The sequence below is a fragment of the Triturus cristatus genome, chromosome 7 (assembly GCF_964204655.1).
Source record: "Triturus cristatus chromosome 7, aTriCri1.1, whole genome shotgun sequence".
Classification (NCBI taxonomy): Eukaryota; Metazoa; Chordata; class Amphibia; order Caudata; family Salamandridae; genus Triturus; species Triturus cristatus.
In genome coordinates this window covers 603767028-603784914 of record NC_140590.1, presented here as the reverse complement: position 1 = coordinate 603784914, position 17887 = coordinate 603767028, and the positions used below count along the sequence as shown (strand labels likewise).

The window sequence follows — 17887 nt, the reverse complement described above, 5'->3', positions numbered from 1 at the left end:
TGTCCCTACTTGAAATGTGGCAAATACATGAAAATATTGCGAAATACACTATCAGTGTGTGGTAGAATTCTTGAGCTCTGCTCGATGTGAAATTTTAACAAGTTACCAATAATTCCGTGGACACCTTTGAATATATGCAGGTCAAAATTGGCCTGTCCAGGTCATAACAATTAGTTTTTATTTTACTTTTATTTTTATCTGTCATTGCAGATATCTTCCAACGATATGCAACCAATTTCAAAGCATTTTTTCATCACCGCAGAACTTAACAAACAGCAAGTATCCCAAAGAACAGAGGTAAGTGCCACTCATAGGCATTAATCAAGATAGATGGATATGTATACAATTCAATTAGCAAGGTTATCACTGTCGCATGTCAGATTGGCTGCTTATCACAAATGAGCATAATTCACTATCTCGTCTATGGTTTGATTAAGAGGGATAGATAAGTTCATAGAAGGGACCATAATCTCCAGAGGGTGACGTGCGGGGAACCAAAGTGGCATCAGTCGTAGCCAACCCGTCTTTATGCTAGCTTTAAAATATGGATACTGTCCACCTCCCAAAGTCATTGCCACCCTGCACCATACCAGCAATACTGTTGTGGCCATCATTGTCCTTTTTCGTTCTGGAATATTTTTCAAAAAGCCTGATAAAGCACCCAATGGGGCAATCATAAAAGAACTCTCCAAAATGTCATTCATTGCATTTATCACCTGTTTCCAGAATTCTGCTGCTTTGGGGCAGTGCTATGCCAAGAGTGTAAAGTCTGTATTAGGAGCGGCGTATTGTTTGCAATTGGTGTTGAGATATATACCTACCTGCCATGTCAACAGTGTATAATATACTCAGTGCAAGTATTTATAATGAATTAGCCCACATTTCCAATTATGAGGTACTTCTCTCGTCTATAGACATCCAAAGGTCCATTGGACGTCTGATTTTTCAACCAGAAGACCTTAGGTCCATTGATATCTAGAACGTGTGTTGTTCATCACCACCCGTTCCATTACTGCACTGTAGATGCTGGTATTCAACTTGTCTGTCTGAAGGTTTACTACCAAGAAGGACAGATGCGACCAGTCCATATGTTCATCTGGGAATGACAGGAATATTCACAGAGGGTCGCACCTCTCCGTATGCCATTGTGTTCAATAGAGAATTAGGAGACTGCCACAGATACTCCCGACAGGGCTTACATTTTTCTGCAAAAAAATAAATCCCACATTGCGTGTATAATTTTTTGTATTAGTTGTTTCATCGCTGTAGTTTTATGCCCAATTTGTAGCAGTGGGTAGGGTTTAAGTGAGGTGTGAAAGGAATAGTCCACTGAAAGGTCACATATCGAGGACTGCCGTGACAAGGTCCGGGTTGTACAATTCACAGCATGCGCCTCGTACGTGGATTTAATTGCCTTTTGGTGCAGAGTTGCCTATAGCAGTACAGGATTGGTCAATCCCCGCTCTAGATCATGGTGAGGACCATGCCTACTACTGTTTATCCAGTTTTGGGAAACCAGGAATATCCGTCAAAATTTGGGGCTGCAGTGCAACCCCCCACACCCCCTTCATGGCAACTGTAATTTAGTCCAGCTAATTGTCAGCTGGCCACTTGCTCATGCCAACTTTATCATAAGAGTTTTCGGTTGGGTAGAGAATGCCATAATAAAGGGGATGGAAATATTCTTAAAAGGGTATAATAGTTCTGTCAGGATTACTAGCTTCATCAAAGCTATCCAGCCGCTAGCATCATGGGTAGTTTGGCCCACTTATCACGCAGTACACTAATGGCACTGACGCAATGTCCGTAGTTCACACGTAGGACAGTTGGAATGTCATTATGATATATTATTTCCCAAGTAACGAACTGGGTCCGTTTGCCATGTTAGTTTGAAAAGTGGTGGGCGTAAATACTGTGGCGGCCGAGCGAGCCTGAACCACCTACGGTGGGGTTCAGGGGGTCTCCCCCGAGAAAATATTGAAAAAAGTGGGGGGCAAATGTTGCATTCTAAAGCAAATTTGTGAAGGAGGTGGCTTGGCGAACACAACTCTGGGAGTAGCCAGACAAGTCTCTTTGCACTTGCACAGATACATCACTCTCCCTGCATTCACATAGGCACACTTCTCACCCTACACTCATAGACCCATTACTCACCCTTCCCTGACATCACTAAGCCTGCATTCACCCATCCACATCACTCACCCTGGACTCTCACAGGCACACTGCTCAACCTGCACTCACACAGACATCACCCACCCTTCGCTGCACTGCACTCAATAGGTTTAATTTATTACAGTCTAGGTATTTGTGATACTATTTTAAAAAAATTAAATAATTTTAACAATATACAGAGAATTCCTTCAATTACGTTGCTCACGGTGACCATAATGTGCCATATAGACAAAGCATTAAAACAACAGTGGAAATGATAACATCCTTATAGCATTCTGATTCGGTCCTGCAAAAATTCAGTCATTCCAATGTTGGTTTTATGGAAAATAATTATTTAAAAAAATAAACTTATGTGAAACAGGAAACAGACAAAAATTAATTTACATGTGCAACATCATAAAAGCGAATATAGATATCCTGCTTGGATCATAGCTAAGGCAGCAGTCAGCTGCAGCGCTTCATGACTTCCAGCCATGTGCATTGCTTAACTATTTATGCTTTTAAAGTGCCCGCCGCCAGTAGCACCAACAGGATTAAATAAAGCAGAGCAAATCTCAGAAGGCTTTGTTTAAACACAATACCGCAGTCCATCTGCCTCTCCAGGTGCGTGCACTCCTGATTATTGATATAGCGCTGTCATTTATAGCAAAGTATGAGGCTCTGAGCAGGAGCGATGTTTAATATCCTGATTAATTAGTAATTGTTACCACAGGTGTGTGTATCCAGCGCTGTGCACCGGCAGCGTGTAAAGGGCTGACCTGTGTGTGTGTACCCAGAAGAACGTTATACCCAGCAAGGGCTATTAAGTAGTATAGACACAGAATTGTAGGTCTAGCGCCGTCTGCACTCCATGGTGTGTAGAGTTGTGTATCGGGCTGCGCTGCCTATTACAAACTGCTTATACCTGGCAGTTATATACAGCAGTGTGCCAGTAACTGAACATACTCTTGCATATGTGCTATCAGTATAGACTTTCATATAGTTACCACCAACATTTACTCACCAGTGGGAATCAGTGGCTGGACAGGGGGGGAGGGCAATATAAATAAACACACGCTCTCTGTATTTCGGCCAGCTCTGAAACCTTGAGATTAAAACACCAAGTAACCCACCGCAAGCAATGATAATGCTCAGACCGAGCGGTGCCAACTGCCAGAGTCCTCTCAGCCACATCCGAGAGGCTAAGGAGCTAAACATACCAAAAAGGCCCATTTCCTCCCTACCTACACAGTTTACGTCGTGTGTTCGCGTGTCGGTGCCCATTGTTCCTGGATGGAGCCATGCATGCTGGGCTTCTATCTTTAGCGCGCTGCGCTCCCAAGAGAGGGGCTGAACTTTGGGAGGACAGAACAGGACCACTAACGCCCACTCTCGGTCTTGTTATCTTCAGCAAAACAAAGGTGTGAACGAGCGAAAAGTGCCGCTATTTTAATACAGGAAAACTCGCTAACATTCATTTCAAACTGCGTACCACAGCCATTTAAATTGAGGCAGAAAAGTAGAGTTGAGTTTTCTCGACCATCAATCACTACGTGCACCCAGTTGCGGCTCGCGGCGGGGGGGGTATGTGTTGTGCGTGGGGGGTATCGCACGTGGGGGGTATCGCACATGGGGGGGTGTAAATAAATTTTAAAAAAACCTTATCCTACCTGAGGTCTGACTCCTGAGCACGTCCGCGCCGCCTCGGGTCTGTCCATTGGCGCCTACAGCGGTACAGCCCCTGTCAGGCTCTCAGCCAATCCTGGCACTGCCAGCAGCGCCAGGATTGGCTTAGGGCACGGTTACGGCTCGCCCGCCTGTCCATTAGGAGACCGAGGTTTGAGCCTTTGCTCAACCCTCGGTCTCCTAATGGGCATGCGCCAGCCAGAGCAGACACAAGTGCGCATGACTGGGCACGGAGCGAAAATTCGCTCACCTTCCCCAATCATGCGCACTTGTGCTGCTGCCTGTTGCCCCTGCCTGGTCTGTCTGACAATCATGTCAGTCAACATGACGTCGGACCGCCCACCCCCGGGTGGGCGGGTGACGTCATGCTGACTGACATGATTGTCAGTTCTCCTCTTTGACCTTAAGTAAACTGATTCAGTTTACTTAAGTTCAAAGAAGACGCCGATGCTGCAGGCGCCGCTGCGGGCGGGGGGGCTACGCCCCAACGCCCTAATGGACGCACCGCCACTGGGGTATCCTTTGTAGATTGAAACATTCCAGATTTCGACCAACTAATCTGCATTTCTGGCCATCTTCATAATGGAATAATCATGTGAATTATGGGTTTGAGATTTCCATGTGGGTCTTTTATCACTAGTAGGGCCTGGTCGGCATACTGTGGTGGTGCAAGCCATAGGCTCCACGATCAAGGCACATGAAAGAGGAGGTAAGGGGCAGCCTTTGCGTGCCCCGCAGCCAATCTTACTTGTTGAGAGTACACCATTCACTTTTATTCTAGCTAAAGGGTCTTTTTTTCCACGCCCATGCTCATTCAGTTTTTAAAGTAGATACACTTAATCAAAAACGTTTATTGAGAACAACGTAAATATCATTTCAGTAATAACTGAGTAGTAGAGTACACCAACGGTATAAGGTGTTGGAGGCAATATATCATATGCATTTACAAGTCTTTCACGAAAGGTTTACTATGCCTACATTTCTATGGGCTGTTGATTTACAACACTCATCTCAACTCACAGGCTCCTGTCACCATGCACTTTGTCTGCCCTGTTTATTACAGTGTTGCAGAGTGATGGGGATGGGTGGGAGAGGCCATGGTGGTCTACACTTCACTGTAGTATCGTAATGTGGTTACAAAATACTCCTGAAATCAGTGGAAAACTCACACGTTGCTAATGTGCAGCATAAATTACATTTGCAGGGGGACTGGATACCTCCATATGACTGAGACTCCAATTTTCAAGTTTTGGGTTTTCCATCAACAAAGCAATGCCTTGAATTGTACTTCTGAGGCAGCTCAGTTTAACACATTCTATTAACCTACTTCGTTGTATTGGTATTCAAAGTGTTGATGCGATGATGTATTTTGAAACCCACACCTCGGTCTCACGTGCGCAATGTGATGCTGACACCCCTCTTCTAGTTCTTTCGAGAGTCTCGGTAGTACTCTGCCTCTCCATTTGCTGGGAGCACTTTTGTCTCTTCTAAGGTGGGTTCTGCATTGTGCCTCTTTATTGTTAATGGACCAAATCTACCAGGGTGCATGCTATCATGTTCAAATGTGCAGTATGCTGCACTTGAGACATTGAAATAGTCATTCGGCGAAATGACCATAAAAAAGTAAGGCTACATATAATTCAGTAGGTAAATCAAAAATATTAAGAACGTTGTATGGCTATGAATCAGGTTAAGACAAAAAGACAAAATAATAAAAATCATCAATTTCCAGCCAGTGTCTTTTTCTAAATTACAAATACAGTACAAAAGAGATCTTTGATGATTTTGATGAGGTACATTTTAATGCATCCTTCCCTGTAGTTTATTGACCCTTCGGGATATTCTAGGTGAATTTATGGTGATTTGACAATGAATGAAGTCAATGAAACCAAGTCCATGGGTTTACTTAACTTGCAGAGCGCTAACCACATTTATGTCCCAACATAGCCTCTTTAAAATTGTCCACTGGGAGAAATTGATGTAAATACAATTATTTGTAGGGGTCAGAGTGCATCTCCTCACAAAACTAACTGATGGCTAAAACCAATTGATGGTGTAACCATTATACATCCATTTCTAAGTCGAATAGTGCCAGAGAGATGCTCTTAATGAATAAGTGATCCTAAATAAAATGTGAGGCAATTGGATCCAATACAAATACAAATGTTTGCTTTTGAGTATTTGTTATAAATTCTTTTGCTATATTCTAATCTTTTATTTACATCCATTTTCTACTTCCTCCTTGTTTTATGATTTACTTAATTTGGAGCTCTCATTTTAAGATGTTGAATGTTGCAACAATTGGGCCTAGAACACAGTTGAAAGTTGGTCAGGCTATTTGGAGCTATATTGGAAACATGATGATCTATTAAAAAACGGTTACTTCACATGAACCAACGGAGTGACAGTGAATTTTTTTTCTCTGATGACCACTGGTGCATGAGAAAAATACACTACAAAGTCCCTGCCGGAATGCATTTAAGCTTTGGATAAATTAATGCATCAAATAATGTAGGGACGACAAACGGATTGCTTTATTCAATATTAAATTTCAACAATACTCACTGTTCACTTATCTGCTCAAATGATGGTTGAAGCAGGAAAGGACTCTCCGCCCACAAGTACTGAACCTTTATGAGGGTATTTTGACACTGATCAATTGAGGGGGGCACCTAACGGGGTTTCTCCATGTAGGCTGCATGCAGCCTACATGGAGTAATGGCCTCCCCATTCACGCCTGTACGGTCGGCGTCCCAGCCAATCACAACGCTGCCATTGCATTATGATGCAGGTGGTCACATCACGACTGGCGGGAGGAAAGACTGCCGCATCTGACAGGATCAAGGATCCCATCACTACAGTGGTCGGACTCCTATTCCCTACAATGGGGTGGTGCCTACTCAGGCATCGTTGTAGGGATTAGGATGTCCCTTTCTGCCTGCCCTTTCAAGGCAGTTAACCTGCCTTGAAAAGGCAATCAGAAAGTGACTTGGGGACCCCTAGTAGGACCCCCTTCTCTCCTGAGCCTCCGCTATGGTGCCCCCCTACATATCCCTGCATCATGTGGCAGGCACCGCATGGTGCCATATCCCTGCACCATGTGGCAGGCACTGCATGGTGCCTGCCACATGATGCAGGGATATGTAAGATGTGTATATTTTGTCATGTGGCGTGTGCTGCAGCCCACAGCAAACACCCCAATATACTCATTGTGACCGTCATGAAGGCAGTCGCTTTGTAATGTGGGCAGTGGTACCGCCGACTACCAGTGGGGCGGTCAGGCTTACGCCACGGTTTCCGACAGGCATCATAATCAGGTCCCATGTCACGGAGCATACATGATTAAATAAGAGAAAATGTATAAAGCATTTAGAAGTACCCAAACAGTTAAAAAGTCAAAATCACAACACAATAAAAATACCACTCCAATTTATAAAAATAGAGTAAAATGTATTGAACAAAATTACACCAAAATAGCAAAATTCCAATAATGAGAGAACCAGGGACATGAAGTTCTAAAGATATAAGAAAATATAGTGCCATAAATCACAAAGCATCAATGTTAGTCAAAGGTTGTGGTATTCGGGACCTAGGCACACTTTTACACCAACCAAGACAAAGCACCAGTCGGATAAGGTATTCAGAAATGACCCATTGGGAGATTTACCTTGGGACTTATTCTTTTTTCCGGAAGTTGAAATCCTTCAGTGGGCTAGGCAACAGCCTGTATCCAAGGAAGTCTAAATGAAGTTCGATAGGCATTGGAAGTCAAGAATGTTTACTTTGAACTGATGGCCTCATTTATGGGGATTTGGCATAGGGCAGTCTAGCGCCAAACCAGGCATGCTTGCACCAGTGTGCAAGGGTGCCCGTGTTACCAGCAGGATTGTTTTTGTGCAGGAAGGGGAACCTTTCTGCACAAAAACAATCCTAGGAGGCTTTTTCCTCTTTCTATATGTGCTGAAAATGCAGCACACATGAAAAGAGTAAAAAAAGGATGAGAAATAAAGTTATTTCTCATTGTTGTGCTACTACAGGGAGGTGTAAGTTTGGGTGCATCCCCAGGTTTACATGGTTTTGTAAATCTGGGGAAGCATCACAACGCATGGATGTTGCTTTGGAACACCCACCACAATGCAATTGATTGCCTCCCTAGCGCAGAGTAAGGTAACACAGTGATTTGCGCTACCTTCCCTTACTCCATACACTTAATGTGGCTTTGCATGACCTCATAAATATGATATTGTAGTTTGTGCTGTCGAAGCATCACACAAAATGACACTATGGCAGTGCAAGTTTTCATAAATATTACTGTAGTCTCTTTTTTGGAACTTAGAATCCTTCACCAGGGCAAGGCCTCAACAATATCCCATGCTGAGTTCCACAAGGCAGAAAATCATCTTGCAGAGGATCCGCTTAATCAAATCTGTTGCTGCAGCGAACCTCATGGCTGGTAAAACCTGCTTTCTTAGACCATGTTTGTCCCCATGGTCTGCAGGTCTGTATGTCCAAAATTTGCTCCAGGTTTTAGGGGTGGTAGAAGAAGTTGAGTTAGAGCCTCAGGAACAGTAGTAGGAGATGAAGACTCACTCCAGCAGAGCCCACCAGCATGGTCCAGGCCAGATCCAATCGGTACTTCTCTGCTGAGAATTTCAGGAAAAGGCCTCTTGATGCTTTTGGTAGACCTGTAGTACATAGTAAGTCGGCCAACTGATCCTTGGAGTCTACTTCTTTGTCCTTGGTACAAGAGGGAGAACGTCCAGTATTTCAAGGCTCCTTTCAAGTCACAAACTGCAGGAACAGTCCCCTTCTGTTTTTGTGGCAGGCCCAAAAAGTGTTCCTAAGAGGGTGTCTGCCAGAAGGTAGTGGGTGGGAGTGCCCCTGGCCTCTCTCTAACCAATCAAATTGAAGGTCCCAGGGTAACCTTACCCACTATTGCAGCAGTACCTGTTTGTCTTACTGAAAAACCCTACAGTGTCTGTCACTCTCAAAATCCAAGATGGAACAACCCTTCTTCATTTATGCAGAGCCTGTGTGCCCACCCAGAGGTTTGGGAAGGGTAATAAGCAGTACCTTTAAAGTTGGTCACTTCAAACCTTGGTTACTATGAATCAGATCTTTTGGCAGCTTTTCCTCACTGAGTTTGCTGCCAGCCTGAGTGGGAGGACAAAAGCTGAGGTCTTTCCAGGTGTCAGCCCACATTTGCATGTGACAGGGAAGGCCCCTTTGGAGTAAATAAAGTTACTGGGCACACTCAATTTTTCTTCCTGTAGGGAAAGAAAACAACCTGCCCACACCCAAGCCATTACCCTCCAACAGCTTCAGGCATAGAAAATGTTACTTTCCAAAAGTTACTTTTCTCTAATATGTATTCAAAATCAGACTTCAACATCTAGGGGCCAATTACGATGCCGGACTGACCGCAGTCTGACCTGCATCGTTCTGGAACTGGAACCGAATGACCTCCAGTCATCGGTTCCAGCCCAGGAATTAGGATGCAACCAATTCCTATACTTTGCTATGAGAGGATGCACTCCAAATGGAAAGCATGCTCTCATAGCAAAGAGCAGGGGTGCAGTTCATCCCTGCACTCAGTGGCAAGCACCTCAAGGTGCCTGCCACCAGGTGCTGGGATCAACAGGGGGGGCACCGTAGGTGTCCCCTAGGCCACCATTTGGTGGCCTTGCACTTATGGGCCCCCTAAAGACAGTTTCCCAATGCCTTTTTGTCTAGAAAAGGCCAGCACAGAAAGGCAGTGGGAAAGAGCCGTTCGAGGGATTCCGAGGGACCCATCTAAATGGCTCGGTCGGAAAGGAATCTGACCAGCCTATTATGATGCAGGCTGGAGAGATATGACATACGGTCGGAGCTGTTCCAGCCCGCATCGTAATCAGGCCCTAAGTTAGGATTTTAATAATTATTAACAAGTGTGGTTTAATCACATTTCTATCTGGTCCCCATTCACAGATAGCAGAAATAATATTTAATCCCGCTTCCTATTGTTTTTCTATTATACAGACAGCCTTGCTAAAGTGAAAATAGGTTGTGGGTGCTACTCACTGTAAGGACAGTGCATTTAACCCCTTCAGTGCCCATGACGAGCTGGACTCGTCATGGGCTGCGGTGACGCTGTGCCCATGACGAGTCCAGCTCGTCATGAACTCCGCCCGCTAATAAAAAGCGCGGCACTGGGCGGGGAAAGGGGCGGGCATGCAAGGGGTTAAAAAGTAGAACATGTACTTTTGAAGATTTTAAGTTTTATATGTAAGGGTAGAGAAATACTCTTAATTTCATTTTTTACTGCTGCAAAGACTATCGGGCTCACAGGACAACATTGAGATTTTCTTATTTAATTGTATGAGTGTAATTTCTAATTGGAAAGAGATGGGAGCCCCAAATTTGCTGTTCCTCGGATCACAATTTATAAATGCAACTTATGGTGAAGTTTGATTTTAAATCTTTTAGAAAGTTGGCATTTTCTTACTGTAATTAGTTGGTGCCTTCTGCTTTTCTCTGAATACATGTCTGGGGTGGGTGACAACTGATTTTGTGCATTCCCTCTAGACAGCCACACAAAAAAGCTTAGGTGTTACTGATGGTCCCTGCTTCTGATGGGCCATAGTGAGCAGGATGGAAGATAGGAGCTGACACTTACACCTAAAATGACTGTGTCTTGTCCCCACATAAACAGCTGTATACCCCTGCTGTAATGAGTCTAGAAACAGGCAGGAAAGGCAAGGACTTGTGCACTTCAAACACATCTCTTTGAAGGCTCCTCCACTTCAAAGGCCCAACTGGTTAGAAGTACTGCACCTCTGACACCACCAACTCAGAGGACTTTCGGAACTGAGGTCATACTACAAGGAAGAAGGACTGCTTTGCTGCTGGAGGGATTGCCACTCTGCTGGACTGCTTTTTTGTGCTGGCTTGTTACCCTCTTGCTTGGGTGTGAGGAGCACTAGACCTATATCTCTACAGCCTACATCCCAGAACCTAAGTATCTCCAAGGGCTAGTTGGCATGTCTCTTGTTCTGAAGTCTCAGGAATATCAAACACTTACCTACCCCAACCTACAAGCAGTGCCTATACATTACTTGCTATAAGGCTTGCAATGCCAATTGGTGCCAACCCAGTCCTGGGCCCTTGGAAGTGAGTATAAAGTGCTGCAACTGCCAGAACTCATGCATCAACACCATTTGACACTGATCATAACTGAGGCATTGCCATTATTGTAGGAACCAGATCGATGCATCACACGTTGAACTGCTGCATCGCCTCCGGAACCACCGCTTCAGAAACAATGCATCGCCCCCACTGCGTGGAAGAGGTTGTCGCCTCACCTCTACAGAGTGGAGAAACCAGTGAAAAACATTTGGAACCAGCACACCTCAGAACCAGCGCATTGATCACAGAACGGATGCATCACTGCCATTGCGTGGAGAAGCCTGGCGCATCACCCCAACTGCATGGTGATCACTGATGCATCGCTCGGCTGCACCCCACATCTCATTGTTTTCAACCAGCATCAACGTACGTTTGCTCAGCCGGCCCTGAGTGGGTCCTGGATCCGGCAAGCATTCCATCATGTTTGGCTTGAACTCTTGACTCAGTCCAGGTCCAGCATGACCAATTAACTCTTTAAGTGCTTACTGCTACAAAGCTTTATTTTTGCATTTAATCTTTAAAAACTCATCTCTCAACTTCTAATTATTGGATTTTTGTTGTTTTGGTCTTGTTGTGTTTATAAAACGATGCTCTATTTGTTCTGAACTGGTATGGAGTCTCTTTGTGGTGTTTTCACTTTTGTTACTGTTCGATGTGTTGCACAAATACTTTACACATTGCCTCCTGAGTTAAGCCAGACTGCTCTTTGCCAAGCTACCAGATGGTGTGCACAGGTTCATTTATGGTGTGTTTGTGACCTACCCTGACTAGGATTGTTGTTCCTGCTTGGACAGGGTTCATACCTCTGCCAGTCATAAACCCACTCTCTAAAACCACATACTAGGGCTTTATAAGAAAGATAAATATGCTGATTGGGTGTTAGACAACTTTGCATGTATCAGGGGTCAGAGCACCAGCACTGGGGGCTGGTTAGTAGTTTCAAAAAACCAACAGCTTAAGTGCACAAAACAATGGGAGTGACCACACAAAAATAGGTTCTTTCTCACAATTGCCACTTATGTTCACCTAATACCCTTCTATTTTAAAAGCATGTTAGAAGGTTCCTCCAACAAGAATTAGTATTTATAAGAGCGTCAAGTGGCTCAGTGGACCAATGCGTGCACTGTAGGGGCCTGTGTTTGACATCATGGTCACAGCTTCGAATCCTGGCAGGTCCACTCAGCCTTTAATTCTTTCTTAGGTTGATAAAATGAGTACCATTGAGTGGGGTAGCAATAATATGTTATGAGGAAGCCACCGGAGATGACAGGAGGCTCGAGAAGGGAGTGCAAGGCCGCCAGAGATCTCAGCGCAGAGTCGGAAGGGAACACAGGAACCCGCCGATCAGGGACGGAGAATAGGGTAAGTGCTGCCACTGCCATTGACGAGACCAAGCACGTTGTGGCAGTGTAAATACTCTTCTACCGCTCATGCCGGCTTCCAAGGACTCGTGTTTCACGTGGTTCAGTTAAACACGTGGAATATTAATGAGCAGCTGCTCCGGAGTACAGTTCACGTGTTTTTCCCAGTTGTCAGCTTTAATTCAAACATGTGAGGGAAACTTGCTGCGAAATCAGAGCAGCTTAACGTGCAAGTGAAAACCCATGAATTAAATACCACTAGGATAACACAATGTATAGTTTTCATTAAACAACGAGTACACATGCATACCCTAGCCCACTAGCCGGAATTATGTGGAATAAGGGCTAAACAATAATATTCTAGAACTGAACCATGCAACATTAAGTACAGTTTACAATGTTTGCCAACATTAGTATTAAAGGAGATTAACCCATTACTTCAACAGGTTACCTTCTAGGAAACTCTAGCATGGATGGGGATTTGGATGCTCATGACTGTTCTCCCCCGCAAAGGTCGTCCCACAGGCCTTGGTTTAGTAGGATGAAGGGAGTGAAAACGTCTAATCAATCTGGGAGTATTCACATGCGAAGCTGGTTACCAGGACCGTTCTGTTATATCGTACCCCTTCCAATCTATGTGATAAAAAAGTTTTTTATCTATTCTTTTGGCATCAATAATTCAATTAACTTCGTATTCTAGATGATTATCTATGATGATTGGAGAGGAGGATTATCCTTACTGGTTCCAGGATAGTGAGGTTTCAACAATGAAACATGAAATACGGGATGAGTTGCATATTCAGCAGGTAAGTTTAATTGCATAGTTACTGGATTTCTAATTTTCTGAATGGAAAATGGGCCTATAAATCGCGGGCGTAATTTTCTTGGACTGTCTAGGCGAATGTTGTGAGTAGACAAATTTGGTATGAAGGTTTGGGAGAGCGATGCTTGTCAGCCCGTACCTTAGTTCTAATTTTGTTTTAAGCCAAACATTTTCTAGCTTGATTTTGTATCAATTGTAACTCTTTTATCTTTTCAGATACAGATGGTACTAAAGTCTGGGTGATTGTTTTTTTTGTAGGAATGCAATGGGGATGATAACCAGTAGAGAAATAGAATGGTGAACATCCCAAGGCCAAATGAATACTGTTATTATAAGAAAATTCAGCTAGGGGAAGAGCTTTGTCCCATTTGGAGGTTAAAGTCGTTGTGAAACATCGTAAGGTTTGTTCTACATATTGGTTCACTTTTTCGGTCTGCCCATCCGTCTGGGGATGGAAGACCACTTCTATTCCCAATTGCTCACAAACTTTTTTCCAATTTTTTTTTATGAATTGAGGGCCTCTGTCTGAAACAATTTTGCTAGGCAGGCTGTGTAATCTAACAATTTGTTGAATAAATATGCCACAGAAATTGTTTGATGTTGGTATCTTTTTTAGGGGGATGAAATGACCCATTTTGGATAATAAATCAACGAAAACTACTATAGTAGTAAAATTATTAGAGACGGGAAGGTCGGTTATAAAGTCTACACTGATAGTGTGCCAGGGAATCAATGGAATTGGTAATGGTTGCAAGAGTACAGCCGGTGCTATGTTCATAGATTTATTACGGGCACAAATGGGACATTTTTTTATATATTCCTGAATATCCTTTCTCAAACCATCCCACCTAAAATTTTGTTCACATAGTTTCAGAGTTTTTGGGATGCCAGGATGGACTGCTAGACCGAAATCATAATGCCATATTATGATTTGTTCTCTTTTTTCTTTTGACTGGATGAATAATTTATTTTTGTGGAACAAGAATCCATCCTGTATTGAATTGTGTGTCTTACAATTCCAATTGTTCTGATTTATTTTTTGCAATTCACCTTTTACCTCAGTTAGGAATGTGTTGGATTGAATTGCTGCCACAATGTGTTTGCTGGTATGACATTTTGAACTTGGCTTTTTGGGTCTTTCGAATCTTTCTCATTTAATCGGGATAAGGTGTCTGATAATAATTGTTTCAGACCTGGTCGATAAGTAATGAGAAAATCGAATTCTCTAAAAAAGTGTAACCACCTCATCTGTCTTGGTGTTAGTGCCTTAACAGACGTGAAAAATTGTAGATTTTTATGGTCAGAGAAGATGATTATTGTATGTTTTGCCCCTAGCAGATGATGTCTCCATTCGGAAAAGACGTCCTTAATAGCCAGTAGTTCTCGCTCAGCTATGGTATAGTTTTGCTCTGCCGGTAGGAGTTTCCGTGAGTAGTATGCCAATGGGTAGAGATGACCTGTCTATGGGTCTTTTTGCATCAAAACTCCCCCTACAGCAGTTTGAGAAGCATCTGCTTCAACAAAGAATGGTTGGTCAGGATTGGGATGAGATAGTACTGGAGCTGTAGTGAAAGCCTTTTTGAGAGCTAGAAATGCTATGTTATCTTCATCAGTCCAAAGAAAGAGTTGCCCCTTTTTCAATAATTGTGTAATAGGAGCTATAATCCTGGAAAAGTTGGCAATAAATTGTCGCCAAAAATTTGCAAAATCTAAAACCCTTTGAATATACTTTACTGAGGTAGGGATGGGCCAATTAAGAATAGCGTCGACCTTCTTGGGATCCATAGTCACACCGTTAGGTGACCGGATGTATCCCAAGAACTCCAGCGAATGGACATGAAAGACACATTTGCCGGGTTTAGCATAAAGAGAATTTTCTCTTAATCTCTGTAACACCGTTTTTACGTGGACCACATGTTCTTCTTTATTTTTGGAAAAAATAAGGATATCGTCTATGTAGACTATCACACAGACGTCGAGGAGATCATGAAAAATTTAGTTTATGAAATACTGAAATGCTGCCGGGGCATTACATAACCCGAACGGCATAACAGTATATTCGAATAATCCAAATTTTGTGCGAAACGCAGTTTTTGATTTGTCACCCTCTTTGATGCGTGTCAAATGATACGCGCCCGAAGATCAATGTTCTTGTATATTGTTGAACCCCTCACTTGATCTAAGAGGACAGGAATCAGAGGAAGAGGGTAACGATTCTTGATAGCGGCTTTGTTAACTGCGCGATAGGCTATGCAAGCCCTAAAATCTCCAGATTTTTTGGCTACAAAAAAGAGTGGAGATGACACAGGGGAAGTGGAGTGACGTATAAACCCCTTTTCAAGGTACTCATCAAGGTAACTTCGCAAGTACTGGTTTTCAGGTTCCGTAAGGGCATACATGCGACTACAAGGTAAAGGGGCCCCAGGTATTAAGTCAATCCTACAGTCGTAAACTCTATGGGGTGGGAGTTTAGTAGCCTGGACTGGATCAAAGACGTCTGCATTTACCCAATATAGTCATTGGGTAAAATGTCTAGTTCAGCTTGAGTGCAAGCACAGTGTAAGGGATATATAGGATCTTGAGCTTCTTGGTAGCAATTGTTTCGACAAAAGGTTGAATCAAGTCTCACAGTTCTTTGAACCCAATCATTGTTAGGGTTATGCTTTCCTAGCCAAGGTATCCCTAAAATTATTCCAAATGTTGGCGTATCAATCAAATCAAAGATTATCTGTTCCGTATGATCATTCTCACTTACTATGGTCAAAGGGGTAGTATGAAATCGAATCAATCCTGAAGATAGTGCAGAGCCATCTACAGCTCTCACAGGCTTTGGTTCAGATTTTGGTACTTGTGAAATTCCTAATTTTTGGGCTAACCGGATAGCAAATAAATTTCCACTTGCACTGGAGTCTACTAAAATAGGCAAGATATGACTTTGTTGGACCGGGATAATGACTGTCATTAAAAGCATCATGTGTCTAGGTATGCTTTTATTAATGTTTAATATATGTTTTGAGATCTTTTTTATTCATTTTCTCGAAGAGTCGACCTCTGCTTTCTTCGAGACAGTTTCCAGATTCAAGGTGTTCTAGTAGTGAAAAAGCTACGTTTTTCTTATTTTGAGGTTTTGCTGAGCATTCCTTGGCAAATAGGGGTGGGCGGAATTTGCGAAATCCACTTTCGCAAATTATCGCGAAAATGTTTAAAATTATCGCAAACAAGCGGAAATATCGCGAAGATGCGGAATTTTTTCCCCCGCATGTTCGCGAGATTTTCTGCATGGTTGCGGGTCGCCAACTTACCCATGTGGTTGCTCGCGGGCGCGGCCATCTTGTTTTGAGTTGTCTCGCGGTGCATGATCGCGAGAAGAAAGACGTGATCGTGCGATGCATGACGTCACTGCGGGCACGAACTGTCGCGAGACAGCGCAAATGGCTAAAAACAATCCAACATCTCATGGAGAACGCGACCGGATCAAGAAAACTTGTCGGCGAGCGCAGGGATTCAGGTAAGGCGATCGCGCGAGAATGTATTATTTCACAGCGCGAGCAAGAAACAAATTATCGCCAAGCTGCGGAAAGTGGAAATTTTGACATTTTCGCGCTCTCCGCGGAATGCGAAAATGTAAAATTATCGCAATTTTCGCGAACGGAACAACATTTTTGCCCAGGCCTAGGCAAAATGCCCCGCCTTACCGCAATAAAGACATCATTTTTCTTTACGTATTCTTTCTTTATCTTCAAGAGACAATGGACCTCTCACGCCACCTCTTTGCATAGGTTCTGGTTTGCTACCCTTGGGTTCCTTATCTTTTATTTCTGATTTTAGTACTAAGGGACGAAAGTCAGTTTTGGTTCTTTCTCCCTTTCTCTCACGTAACCGATGGTCGAGCTTAACAACCAGATTAACAAATTCCCCATAATCGTCAGGTAGTTCAACTATGTGTGCCAGAGAATCATCTTTTAGACCTCTGTAAAACAAAGAGGTACGTTTCTCCTCTGGCCAACGTGTTTCAGCAAGGAGTCGATTGAACGTAGTGATATATGTAAGGAGATCTTTAGTGCCTTGACGGAGGTTTAAAAGCTCATTGTCACTGGACTGCACAAAAACATGACGGGCAAATAAACGTGTCATAGTTTCTTTAAAGTTTTCGAAATTTTGTAAAAGGGGATTATTAGTATCTATCAGGGGAATAGCCCAATTAGCTGCTACTCCACCTAGGTATGAAATCACGAACGCTGTTTTTGCAGAATCAGAATAAAAAATGTGGGGTTTACAGAGTAAGTGAAGTTGGTATTGGCTCATGAAAGCCGCAAACCGGGAACTATCTCCAGTAAACCATTCTGGGTTTGCTAAAGGAACTGGGGTAGGAGACACCACTGTTACTTGTATATTTTGCTCAGGCTGCTGTGAACTCATATTCAAGGATTGTGGACTACACTTGGGGGGGGGCAAAATTGGACGTGTCTCTGGACCCTTTCGCTCTCTCCATGGCGTGAACCCTGTTCTACTCTTAGCTAGTTCATCTTTGAGAACATAATTTTCATGTTTTAATTGCTGCATCTCTACTTGTAGTCTCCTAATAACTTCAGTGAGCTGTGTGAGTTGTAATCTCCCCGCAGGATATTCCATGTTTGGTCGTTGTCAAAAAGAGCATAGTTTTTGGGCTTGGTCTTCTGTCAAGGATAACACTCACCTGTTC

The 17887-nt window shown here is 43.3% G+C and overlaps 1 long non-coding RNA gene across 1 annotated transcript in view; it reads right to left on the bottom strand.

The window, feature by feature from the left end:
- Positions 1-17887, bottom strand: part of LOC146810193 (uncharacterized) — a 37425-nt gene that overhangs the window by 18797 nt on the left and 741 nt on the right. The window lies entirely within an intron of this gene.